This window comes from Lasioglossum baleicum, chromosome 3, assembly GCF_051020765.1.
Source record: "Lasioglossum baleicum chromosome 3, iyLasBale1, whole genome shotgun sequence".
NCBI lineage: Eukaryota > Metazoa > Arthropoda > Insecta > Hymenoptera > Halictidae > Lasioglossum > Lasioglossum baleicum.
The window spans coordinates 8,043,064-8,057,773 of NC_134931.1; positions in this window are offsets into that span (position 1 = coordinate 8,043,064).

Below are 14,710 nucleotides of genomic sequence, written 5' to 3' on the forward strand. Positions count from 1 at the left end.
GTTTAATGGGTTGAAAATAATATAGCAATATTTTTAAATTCCTATAATGTTTTTATTTATAATAATCCAAGAAACTAAAAATCTGTAGCAAATCTTGCTGACTACACTTTGAAATTGAAAGAGTACCTCGGTACCCCGCTATTTACTGTATAATGGTCCATAAGTCAATCGATTTTTCTTTATCTTCGTCCTTAAATTATTTGAATCGCAATCGTTGTTTACACAAGTTCAAAAACGGTAAACACACCAATTATTTGATGGAAGACCGCGCGGTGAATGTAGCAGATTTGTTTTATTTATTCGATTATATATCGTTTATTTTTGTTATATCAATCCAAATTGGAAATCCATGCTTTAAAAGTTGCATGTTTATAATGCATGTTTCAGTTGCAATAAAAGAGGACCACTGCACGTGCGAAACCACGGCGAGCACAATTACTTCTATGTAGATTGAGTGGACTGTATGATTTTCGGTTAAATTTGTTTTTTTGATGCGTTATATTTCCCCGACCACTTTACTTATACTCTTCGGCATCAGCAATTTCGAATACATTCTTCGCGTACTGTGTTTGTACGTAATATACTTTCCGATAATAAAGAAATATTTCAGCGCCCTGTGCCGTTGCGTGCAGAATTAATTTTACATCAATAAACTAAACTGAATAAACCGATCCATTCAACAAATGCATCTGGAATCATATCTGAAATTATTTCTTCAGACTTAAAAATTCGTCTCTGTAATGATACTTAGATTGTGCTAAACTTTCTAACGATGAACTGCTCAATTTTAGTTCTATACATTATACATAATCACTTCGTTTGAAAACTTCGTAATACTAACGATTTGCAGTTAACAGTCCGTGCGACACTGAGGTTCGTATTTTCCGCGGGTCGCATATTTAATATGTTTCGTTAGTTCTTACCAGGTATAAAAAGGGCAAAAGACAAGTATATTCCTTAAAATAATGTACTTACGTATTTCCACTGATAAATTTACCCTCAAAATCACGATGGAAATACCTGAGAAAAATGACTTTTGTCCAGCTAGATTGGCCATTTTCATGATGCACTAGTGAAAATACCTCTGTTTATTTAAAAGCCTAAACAGCTACGTTTCAGCTCCGGACCGGTACGCGGCACGACGTGGTCTCAAAGGGTTCGCCATCTCAATAAATTTGGTGGCTTAGCGCGCGCGATGACACCGGCATCAGCAGGATGCACCGGATTTGGCCTGCATCCAGCGCGAGCGTGCATCGATGACCTTTTTGTCGGTGGGCAGCATATTGTTTCGCGCCGCATTGTCAGCAACAATGACCGTTCCCGAATCGAGATGATCATTCTAGCGTGGATTATTCGATAATTTCGTCCCGGGGCCTGGCTTTCTTCCTGTCCCTCGCTCTCCAAGCTTCTCTCATCCGAACACGCTGCCACCATTTTGTTTACCGTTTCCGCCTTGGTACTAGTGTTTTGACACGCGCCACGGAGCCTTCAAGAATAACGCAGTCAGATTCGGATTTTCTCGGACGGTTCATGGATACTCCACGGCTCGGCGAACACCGTGAATCGCTCCCGATCATCTTCTTGTTCGCCTCGTCATCTCCCAACGACCGTGAGAGTATCATGAGACGTAATGAGCCGGGATCCGTCACAGGTTCACGGAAAGAGAGACTATACCTTAGACTATACCTAGATAAAGGACCGCTAAGCGCATTTTCTCGTCGGCCCATGGCCGAGAGCCAGAATCCCTGATCCGCGGGCGGACTGGCATCGTTGTTTTACGACCCACAGTTTATGCGAAACTGCGTTAATATAAACTGCAGCGAAGTTACGAGCCCTTCGCGGTGCGTATTCGCGAAAGAGTATATGAATTCTTAACTCCTGTACTCGCGGCTGCCAGAGTACTCTTATCTGCGAGTGTTTTAACTATTTCTTATGTCCCTGTAAAAGTATCGCTAACCCCCTACTGTTTCGTTGAACGTTTCACGGCAATTTACGATCCTGAGAAAACTATTTATGCATACAATTTTCGATATCAATGTTCTGAATTTAGTTATACGTTTATTGGCTTACCAGGGTATCCAAGTACCGGAAAAACAAGTGAAATATTATGCCTAGATATGAGCTGCTCATTTGACAAGTTGATTAACTTCACAAAATAGGAAGGAGTGAACATTTATAAATAGATATCATTTTATACAATTGGCGAGCTCTTTGAAGATGGATGAAACGTGCTGGTTTAAATCGCTGCACATTCATTCTTCATTTTTAATGAGCTCCTATGCGAAACGGGGGATTATGCATGGAGGAAAAATCTATGGACAATAGGGATTTCTTTGCAGGAATAACTGCGAATAAAGCCACAATACATTTGCGAACGCCTACGAATACATTCTTGAATTTACACTTTAGTTAGTTACGGATTAATATGACGTAATCTTTTTCGAAGGACAGCGTGTATTGATCGGCGAGAAGCAGGTTTCGCGAGGCAGCGATCCGTGATATGCGATTATCACTGTAGTTCGTGTGTATTTGGAGTGTTTAATTATATAACAAAATTAACAGAATGAAGTGACTGTCTAGTTTGATTTTTGTGTAACTGCTAGAATCTCTTCGATGTACATATTTCTTGGTATTTTTTAATCTGCAGCTCGTAAGTAGTTTCATCCGCGCAGCAACAATCTTCGTTTCATTGATTTCCATTGTACTGTCTCGACAATTGACGAAGAACAACCGCTAATTACGCTTGCTTCACTTATACCATTACATTACAAGTTTTATTGGACGCAACATAAATGAAAATATTCAACACAGCATAAAACGGACACTTTTACTTTGCATCTAAGAAACTTCCAACTAAGTATCATTTAAGAATCGTCAATAAAGGAAAGAAACATCCGTTCGCTTTCAGTTTTCGTAAAACAGTGCAGACGTTTGCATGAGAATTCACGGTGTCGTTTCTTTGTGTCCTTTGGCTGTTTTATTCTGCTTATAATAAAACACTTGAAAGAGCCGCGACATGTTCGCATCAACTGTATAATACAGGAACAATCGGTTGGAAATGATTCTTTAAGCGAATGCAACAGCCTGTGGCACAATGCAGGATTTAGAGCATCATTCGATAAAGGAGAAGGCTCGTATTTTATTCAACATATCGCTATCTCGCTCCCCGAAAGTTTTCCGTTTCCGCTCCCTATCGCACCGTAGAATAACAACACGAAAAATGAACTTTCGATGACAACGCGATATGAAAACTATTCTTCCCCGTCGAAATTTCGACCCGATCCCTTCACTGTCGGCCATTTTATAAATTCATCAAACTGCCTGGGGGAAGGGTGATCGAAAATCTGCCCTCGTTATGCCTGCTCGTTGCAGGAAAGTTTAATACGGTGCTTCCTATTGAGAAAGCCCTATCGTGCCTGTACCTCCGTCTCCTTTCTCTCGTCAACATCGTGCGAAATTACTTTAGGAATTCGGAATTACTGCAATCTGATGCAGTAAATACGAAAAGCATATTAACCCTCGAATGGCGTTTCCGACGATTTTATGGCAGTCATAACTACAATAAATTGATTGAAATCTTTACATAGCAATTCTCTTTTACATACTTTCAGATCGATGATGATCTTCTTCTCGGATTCAATGTGTAGCTAGTAATTTTACCTGACTGCTGAAGAACTAGAATTTGGATGGAAGGTTTAGAAATTTGGATCAGAATGAACCCAAGTAACATCGTCCAAAGGTAAACTCTTTAGGAATGACGTGTACTGACTTTAAAACGTGTTTCAAAATTGACTATATGTTAAATTGTTAGACTTATTTAGAATTATTATTTTAGAATTTAAAGATATGATGGAGCTCTATTGAAGAGTCTGAAAAAGTACAGCTTGTCAAATCTAGCTGTGCGGCTGAATGTCCCCCGCAAGGGGAAATGACCCCGCTGCGCAGTGGTAAATAGGCGGAACTTCACAACGATAGAGAACTGCGTGTATCTATTCAAATGTCTTCAGCCATGAACCATAGACTTCGAAAAAAATTGAGAATAGACAATACTAATTTTCTAATTTTCTAAAATCCAGGATGAGGATTAAATTCAATTGACCAAGTGGAATATTCCTTATAGTAAATCCATAGATTTTTTCTATTGGAGAGATGTGCAGATGGTATAATTATCCGCAGTCCAATTATGAAATAATCACCAGTAAGTAATACATATGTTGAGTTAAACCCTGTCGCGAGGAAAGTGGTAATGAAAGTAACACAGCAATTTATCGAAGACGCTGAACTGAAAATGCGAAAGGAACGGCGCGGCGCGGAAGCAGTCTCATCTTCCTTCATATTTTATCAATCAACCCGTAGTACGAAGAGGTGGATAAAAGAAGCAGGGTCGATCCGTTACGGAGCGTTTCTGTTGGACTAGATGGAACCTTGATCGTTGACTTTTCACCGGGCAACAATAAACGATAGATTGCGTTGTAACTTCGTTTGACTCCGTGGTGCCCGGTTCCGATCACGTGCCGTATAATAAGCGCGTGCCGGGATAATAATTCCTGAAGACAACTCCTGATGAAGGCTATGTCGCCGTGCTAACGGGCGTATTGTCGGTCCACGTCAGTCCCATGATTAATCCCATTATCGTGGCCGCGGCGCAACGTTTCCGCAGCAGTGTGCTCGTTCGCTGAGCGTCGGCGAAACCGAATAAAAGCCTCGAGGCCGGTTCGAATTTTTCGGAACCGCGAGGCAGAACGTACCTCAAAACGAGAAATCGCCTAACGAATCAAACGGCGGGGACGATGCTAGACGAGCTGCGTCGTCGCAAACGAGGTTAGGCAATCAACGGAAGGAACTGATCGCGTCGGATTGGAACTTTTTAAGCGTCGTAGATATTCGAACAAGCCCGGACGGCTGCTATGTCGATTGATTTTACTACAGAAAATCCTCAGGCCATCCAACTACAGACACAGAGTATTTTATCGATGAATGTCCCAAATGTCTGGCCGACAATTGTCCCAGAACTATCCCCACACCTGCGGGGTGTACCCCCTTGAGGGGCCGTGAAGTTCGAGAGGCCTCGGTCGCCGAGAAGTATGACATCATGCGCCTCGGGTATATCGGTGAGACCACACTAATCCAATGACAAAACTTCTTTATTCTTCATTATTTTTTTATACTTTTCAAATATGATATAATTCGGGTAATATTTACAATGAATATAAGAATATTTACAAGGAAGAACAGCGTATGGGAAGTTCTTTGAACTGTGCCGGCGCGCTGCGACTCTCCGCGTCTCTTTCTTTCTCATACGCTGTCCTTTGTTGCGTCGAAAACTTTCATCGTTCATTACCCAAGCAAATATAATGGGAATTATATCATATTTGGTATCATTTTCCTTCGAAAAATTCCACGAATATGTTGGTCAAAGTCCCACCAATAAATAATGAAAAATAAAGAAGTTTTGTCATTGGATTATTTATGTTTACACATCTCGGCGAGCGAGGCCTCTCACTGTCCTTTTCTACGTTCGGCAAAAGTCAAAGAATAATATCCCTGGCGGATAATTGTCCCTCAGCAGACCCGTGTTGGGGACAATTATCGAGAAAATACTGTACAATCTACGAAAGGGAGGGCTAAATAACATTAATCGGCTCGAGGACCAGCATATCACGTATTGGCAAAATTACTCGGACGCGAATAACTCGTTTACAAGCGCCGTTGCTTGGCTAGTTAAGGTCAAGAATCCTCAGCGAGTATTGTATATTCTCGCCGTCCCTCTATCAAGCAATTGCAAATTGAGTGTTCCAGAATCGAAATCATCAATGGCTTTCTACAAGATATGAAATCCATTTATCGTCGATTCACGGACGCGCTCGCTAAATGAAATCGGATTTGTATCTGAAATAGTGATCAACGATTGTGAATTCGTGCAAAAATACACACTTCTTTCCAGCTTGGTCGGATTAAAGCGTATACACCCGGTAAAAATAATAAAACAGTTTTAGATAAGCACAGAACGAGTATCTATTATTATTTTAACATAGTGTTCATTAACTTTGACGTTCGTTAAGTCCGCCTTCAGAAAATTCCGCAGGCTACACATCGAGATCATCTGATAACAGTTCGAGAGCTCCAGCAATTTCGTTGCAGGATTTCCACATTTCAAATTGTAGTGGTTGGCATAGAGCAGTTCTAAAAAAAACAAGGAATTAGGAGAATGGCTCTATAGGATGGATTAAACCACAAGCGGAAAAATGTTTTAAAGTTGAAAAGCGGATGAGTCAAATATATATATATGTTGAAGTCGATAGCATGTAGAAGAATAATAGTCGAGTATGCGATTTTATTTATCGAAAATAAACATTCTCTTATCCTCTTTAAATATTTAAAATCTATTAAATAAGCACCGGTAAGTGCGGATCAAATTGCGCAGTCAAGTGACATGTTAAGGGGCTACACCACCATACAGAGAAGTGTAAAATTATAAAATTACAAACTTCCTTTTCAGTAATAGTGAAGTAAAATGAAAATATGTCTTCTTAGGGTATATTTAGTAACACCTTGACTTTACTTTAGCAATGTTATAAAATATTTAAATATTACTAATCAAAAATAAATACTATCCAACGTACATAGCAATGTTTGAGAACGCAAGGAGCTTCTGAAGGAAAAGCTAAATATTCTGTTAAAAAGCTAAATACAATATAAAGCTCTACCTCCGACAATTATTTATCAGAACACCATAATTCAGCCAGCAGAGTGTATGTATTTCGTGTAGAGTGTCAACCAGGAGCTAGCCAGGTGCCAGGTGCGTATGGCTCGCGCTCGTCTATAGCACGTCCCTCCCAACGCGTTCGGAATAAGGGAGACGGGCGACATGAGTCCATAAAATCCCATAAACATCGTCCCTAAGAATTCGGCGAGCGCGGTGGGTGAATCGTGCCTCTGAATGGAATAAAATATCGCTTTTTGCGGCAATTTTACGGCAATTTTCCAATCGGATGAAACCACTCTGGCACGATGCGGTGCGGCAACGGTACCAGGTGTCAGGAAAAATCTCTGTCCCTCTTTTCCTCCGCAGTCCACTCCCCTTTTTCAGAGAAGATACTGCATGTTTTCCCCGTTCCGGCTTGTTTCGCTTCGTACAAACGTCTCCAGCTACTCACCATTAACAAACCGAATCGACCAATGGACGTACTTTCCACAAAGCAGGTATACTCACCGAGAACGACAATGAAGGAAACGCGTGTGACCCAATCGAATACGACGAGAATCAATGACGCTTTTTTCGGGATTAAACAGCCTCGTGATTCATGATCTGCTCATAATGCGCGCCATACTGAAACGGGAGAATTAATCGGACCCGTATAAGGGTAAAATCATCTAACGTTGAATAGTAAATACTTCATCCCTTGCCGTACCTTTTCTTTTACAGTTACAGTGATTAGAACGTCTTTATCCCGAAAAATGTCGTAGAAAAGAAGAGAAAATTTACATTTTTTGTATGGCTACATTTATTTTAATCCTTAAATATTGATTACAAACGAATCAAATTTTATTTCATCTGAAATGAAACGCGTAACATTCATATTTGTTAGACTTACTGTACATACCTTCATCGCGAGTCTGGCTCGTCAAAATACGGCAGGGGGTTAACACGCAAAGCATTTTAGTAACCCTTTGCAGTCGGAGCTATTTTAACTGGAAAATTAAATATTTCTTCCGACCTAGAATAATTCCATTGTATATGATTCTTTTCATTTTATGAACATGATGTTGATATAATACCTCATACAATACTTAAATGTGTATTAAACATATTTAATAACGTAAACAATATTGAGAGTAATGGTACAGCAGTTTTTAGTGGTGATTCTCAGTTACCTGCTAAGGGTTAAATTATTAAGTAATTGTAAGATGGTCACGTATGTAGTTCAATCCACGCTTAAAAACAACGAATAAAAAGAGAAATTGAAATAGATGCTGTAGCGTGTATCATTTTTGTGCGAATAAGTACCGAAATTCTTCTAAACGTACTACTTCGGAAATAAAGAGGACAAGGTCGCGACCATCCCGTTCCCCGAAGTGACCAATTAATTTCATTTGAACGTCGCGAACAGCCGCTGTCTCGGGGAAATTCGACGAAACATTTCAAGGAAGGTATCCCTCTCGTAAATCACTTCTCAACAGAACGAAGCGGACTCGTTTAACGTTCCGGAATCGTTTCAGTGCAATTTTAGGCAGCAAAGCATCGGAGACATCGCTAAATCGTCTCGCGATTTATTGGTCCAATCTCGTCCCGTGGAAAGGATGGAGACGTCCTAAAGAGGGCAGAAAATCGATACGTAAGAGTCGGTTGGTTTTCTGGTTCTGAAATACAGACGGTAATTTAATTTGTGATCCTTTGACCGGGGATGGAGGAATCGCGAAACAACCCGAGGCCAATTTTCTCTTTTTCTTTTCCAACCCCGTCGACAAACCCGTCTCGGGGAAAAACCGTTTTCTCTCCTTGCTTTATCCCCCACCTCCTAAGCCAATAGGAAATGGCAAAGCTTAGATACCACGCATTTACTTAAATCCGTGCATCTAGGGAAAGGCCGATTTGTCTCTGTTTAAGCAGAACCATCAAAGTTCCTTAAATTTTTCATGGCACATTATCTATAGCCGACTATCGTAAAACTGGGACACCGTATAAGTTGGAGCAGTGCTTTTTTCCAAATTCACGCACTGGGAACACCAATGTCATAGTTCTCGACTTTATTTCTGTTTGCAAACAAACTTTTGATGAGTATTAGAAGCAACAAATCATGTTCAGTGTAGCTATTCCAAGCGAAGGCTAGAAGTATGTCCTAAAAACTTTTCATTGTATATTTTTTACTTTGATTAATTTGTTGAAATTAATTTGTATATATAATATTTTAAACATTTGTTTCCGCTAGAAACAATCCTAACAAGTTGAAAATAGTGCAGCAACATTTTTAAATTCTTTAAATGTTTTCACTGTTTTATATTCTGCCTAGACATTTTTGTCACGAATGCATAAAATCCGCAGTCTAAGTATTAATTATGATTATGAATTTTCCTTTAAAGGAGTTGACTTCTTACTGTTTTACTACTTTACTATTTAACTCCGTTCGCCAAGAGACAAACGACATTTCCAATACAGTCGATCAAATTTGACTCTGGCCAACAGGGGATGATAATCACGTAAATGCACCCTGTTCGAAACGAAATATCGTGCTCTTTTACACACGCGGTTACGGAATGTGGCATTCTATTGATTCTCAACATATATGATAATAAACAATGTTCTCGTTGTCGTAATTGCCGATTTCGAGGTAGTATTCTACAGACAGATTTTTCCCTGAATCACTTAAATATGTTGCGAATATTGGAACAGTGTTTCTTATCGTTTGGCAGTTTCACACGTTTTGTATTTCACCTACTCAATTTTATCACGACTGCACAAAATTCACGGTCTGATAATAACTGTGAATATTAATTGTTGATACTTCTTCACGATGTTTATATTTTTTAGCGATGTTTAATATTTTTTTGCGATTGCGTAACGTCGTCGTTAGAAATGTTCGTTTCAAGTATCGTGAGAATAAATTTCGTCGATTCGAAAGCTGTGCAGTCGGATCGACTACGTTCTGTCCGACGGGCCATAATTTATCGCGAAGTAAGCATTGCGTAACTAACATGGCGTAACTAAAGACGAGCCCTGCCAACACTCAGGACACCACTCGAGCACAATATCGGTCCGCGTTTGCTGAAACGGTGTCTCTCTTCGTTATTCGAGTTTGCGTTGGCAAAAGGGGCCTTAACATTGTCAACGTTGCAAGCGATTCGATTCGCGTTAATGGCACAGGGGAGAGACGTTAAGTAGTCTCTCTTGCCGCTTCCTGTTTCCATCGGCCAACACAGTTAAGCGAAAGAAAATTAAATGCCATCAAGGAGACTATACTGGACTATACGCATACCCTTCACCGAGCATTTATTTAATATTCACGTTCCTGTGTATTTTACCCTAACGCGACTCGCATGGAAAGTGTTAGTTTTTTGCAATCGTGCAGACAACTTATAACTATAATTAACTGCGGATTTCATGAAATTGTAACAAAAATTAGCAGGTGATATACAAAACCAATTGGAAGACTTTAAGCCAATTATTGCATTATTGTCGAGTGAATCAAATTGTCAGAAGACGTCTCAAAACCTTCTTTGAAGGTTGAAAACAGCCACGCTGTTTTTACAACAAACAAATCGATCAACTTGTAAACCATTGGGAGACAAGAAAATGATGGTGACTATATAATTAATGAATACAACTGTTATTTCGAAATGTAACTGCTTATGATTTCATTTCAAATCGGACACAAAATGAAGCAATTATCTATCACTAACATGATCACGCACATAACGTGTCTGCGATCAGACACAGTGTTTCTAAAACAGCCATAGACACAGTCGATTTTATCGAAGCGAGTTTAAAATAAACTCGATCGACCAAGAAAAAATCGAAATAAAATTTTTGTTTCGCTCGGTTTGTCGTTTTATTATGTCAAGTTCAATCAAACATTAGCCCGCATCGCGCAGCGAATTATATCTGTGGTTGTCAGGAAGAACGCCACATGTCACACACTTTCACTTTTGGTTTAAAGTTTTGATCACTACTGCTTCGACGTAGGACATCGGTTAAATTGTATTATTTTTTCGAGCCTTTCGAATTTGTTTTCATGACTTTTTTCTAGTAAATACGTCAATCCTATACTACGAAGCTCAATGAACGCATAAACTCAAATTTTTTGAAATTGTTACATGCGGCGTTTCTCCTTGCAACCACAGATATGTTTACCTATAACGAAATTCTCCGTAAAACATGGCTCGTAATCCGATTAATAAAAACGCTATCATCCTCCTCCATGCCGGACCGCTGAAATTCGATTGACCGGAAGGGCAATCACGCGAAACTGTTAACTCTATCTGCAGTCTCATGATGGGCATCGTACACTTTTCAACATCGTCTCACTGCTGTGGTAAATATCATTATCAATACAGATAGGTACAACATCGAATCATTAAAAAAAGAAGAAATATCTTCATTGTGGAACGCCTTAGCAAGTAGTATCCATTGCATCTTCTTCTCCTTTAACCAGTGAGTCCGGAAGCTTAGGAAAACGGCGGCTTCCCGATAATTAATTTCTGCCTACCGCGTTTGTCTACGGTCTATCCCGCTTGATCAACCAAATACAAGGTAATACCTGCGAAAATAATCGATACGTATTCCTTCGCGTTCTTCCCGTCGGAAGACTTAATTGCAGCATCTTTATTAAAAACCCGCGAGGCACAAGCTGTCAATTATTAACGTATCTTCACGCAGAAGCAATAACAAGAAATTTTTTCCGACTCTTGTTGTCGCATGTTTCCAACTGCCTCCAACAAACAGTAACTTACAGAAGCATTTTGCATAAAAATTCATTCATTTTTCCAAAGTTCTAGGTCAGAATATTCTCTTAACCACTTGATCTATCTTGGAAGCCTATTAATAGGATTTTTGATAACTGTGCTATACCAAAAGCAAACTTAAAAATCTTTATTTATAGAATAATCCCAATGGAAATTATAAAATAATGTTACTAGAGGTGACTTGTCGATCCACAATTGAAATTGCTAATGCTCTTGAAGAATTTATGCGAAAATCCTTAAGCAAGGATCATACACTTTCGAAAATTGTGGAATAATCACAAACCGGTTAGTGGGTGATCCAATTATTAGAACCACTTGCGCAACTTGACATGAAAACAATCAATTTGTAATTGATTTGTAAATGAATATCTATAGATAGTATAGCTATAGCTATACTAAATTCTTGTCATTTTTGTATGAGCTACTGATGTTTGAAAATGACAAATGTACATTCAGCAACAGTGTAAGAAACATTACCCCTACATGTGAGTTAAAGATATATTTTCCGTACTATGACGTACTTAAAATTTTCAATCAGTTCTGATGTAACAGTTATTTTTTGACTTTCAACTTTTCTGTTCTAAGAAACCAGTTAAGAATCCACTGAAACTTTCACTCCATATATTCATGCAAAAATAGAAAATTTTTACTTTTTCGGAGACGAGAAACAGTTCCAGGTGGACAGTAACAGTTATTCTGCTTAGAAATAGTTAAAGTTGAGGTTGAAACCTTGAATCATTCTATATAATACGTATATGTATGTATGTATGTAGAGTTCTAGTGGTATACAACCATTCGGAAGTGAGATGGAATATAAATGTTCCTTTTAATATCGATCGTAAAATTGTTAATAAATGATGTACTAATGCTAATTTACAGACGCAGTTATTAGTTTTCTTAAAAATGATCTACACATAGATCGAAACGTCGAAAATTTAAATTAATTTGCAAAATTGCTGAAATGGAATATGTTGGGGATTCCGCGTTCACAAGGAACAACAATGAATCAGTGGTACTGACTATTTTTTTAGTTTTATATTTTACTTTACAATATGTACTGAGAAATAAATGTTCCTTCAAAACTTTCATTAATCAAATATAAAATAACAGCTATAATTGAACTTTTATTACAGAATTAAAGCGATGATGTACAAAGTTAACTTAAAACAGAAAAGGAATCATTTAAAAGTTTAAAGTGTATACAAAATAAGTTTTATTTGTAAAAGTTTCATTCAAGCCCTAATTATAAGACAGCTTCTTATAGACTGTTCATTAACGTTCATTAACATTAATGAGGAATCCGTGTAATCGCGACAGTGTCAATCAAGAAGACAGAAGAGACACGATATCGCCAGCCGGTGAAGCATAAAAATGGCTCGACGCCAAACCGCTCACGGATCCTTTCGGGACCGACGCGACGTTCATGTGAATTATGCGATTGCCTTCGCAGGGAGACATATGCCACAATTTTCGTGTATTCACATACCACGGATTGCCAGTCGTGTCGCGTGAAGGCACACGCATTACCATCCACTGTATTTACTCAGGCTGCGGTTCTCCTTTCAATTCAGCGTCGCGCGGCCCATAATCCGACGATATATGGGCCTCGTTTGTAACTTGTAATTCCTGGTTAAAATGCTCGACATAACTCAGAATTAGCTGTCCTCGGATTTGATGTTCAACGATCGCGCGGTCCTGACATTCTACCAAGGTCTCGTTAGTGTTGGAGCTGGGATCTGTTTTTCAAAGAATCCTGAAACACTTACCGATATTCCGGATGATGGTTTCTAACCCCCATACGTCACGACACTGAAGTTGGGAAACGTTGCCAATATAATGTCATTTTGAAAATTTTTGGAAAAGATATGTATATGATTTTTTGAGAAATATACATTGTATACAGTCAGTCTTATAAGTATTCGTACGCCCTTTAACACTGAACGTACTAAAAGCGATTAAAATGTTTTACCTTACAAAAATGACAAGGCTTTATTTATTTACATTTTGTGCAACTTTAATTGCAATATGTGCTTGGATAAAGAAATTTATCGAATCAATTTCCATGTAAGCAACTTCGTAATCTCAATAATTGTAAGACGAAAAATATAAAACCGGTCATTTGACCGGCAGTGGTAGATTTAGTGTTAAAACAGAATAACTTTTTTATAATTGTACTAAACCACCTGATGTTTTGTAAGCAAGTAGAAGCATTGGTTTACTAAATGATGTGCAAAAAAGATGTTCCAAAAATTACAATTTACAGAGCTGCATGCAAAAATAAAAAAGGCATTTTTTAAAACTTTTTTATTTAAGCCCTTAATGAAAATTTAAAATATATGGCGGGCGCCTCTTTCGACACGCCCTCGTTACGGCACTGCTTGTGTACACTCCAGTTGAATTACGAGCGACATAATTATCTTCGAGTTCTGCTTTTTGATTAAGAGAATTGATGTATAAAATTTAAAAAAACCTGACATATAGGCCCCTCTTCCAGACACCTATTCATTTATTATCTCATATTTTTAATGTGTCTCTCACCTCGTGATATATCGTATTCTTGGTTATACATATTTTTCACACACTTAATGCATCCACACGTAACTTACATTTCTAAATTTGCATTTCACAAGGTCCTTTATTAAAAATTGATATTTCATTGCTATGTGTGTAGCTGAAACTATCCATATTGTCAAACTCCGTTCGCAAACATCCTCGCAGTCTGCACGCGGCGTTTTCTGAAAGATTCGTGTGCGAGCCCCACTAACCCTCGAATCAATTATCATTTCATTCTCACAAAATTACCAGTAATTCTAGCGCCTGTCGGATTAACGATCGGTTTTCCAAAAAAGCGCAAAAATTTCGTTGAATTGACGTAAGCGGCTTAGCGGCGTGTGTCTAGCAGGGCAGCTGCTCCCGAGCGACCTATCGAAAACCCATCTCTTTATATGTATTGTTCATAGCGCGAACATTAATCCTGTAAATACCGAAATTATCCGGGAAGGGCTCTTTCCGAATGGCGGAAAACTGCACAAGCAACGACAACGTGTAATCATTTGGCTAGGTAGGGATCGTGCGCGGATAAAGGGTCTATTTTGCAAACGCGAGAACAGTGTGCAGTCTCGCTGAACTGTTCGCGATTCAACCATTCGAATCGTTTTCATAGGATATTTTGAGATTCATTGATGACAAATTGCAGCGTACATTATTGATAAATAGAAAAAGAGTCCAGATTCAGTGGCAAAATATTCAA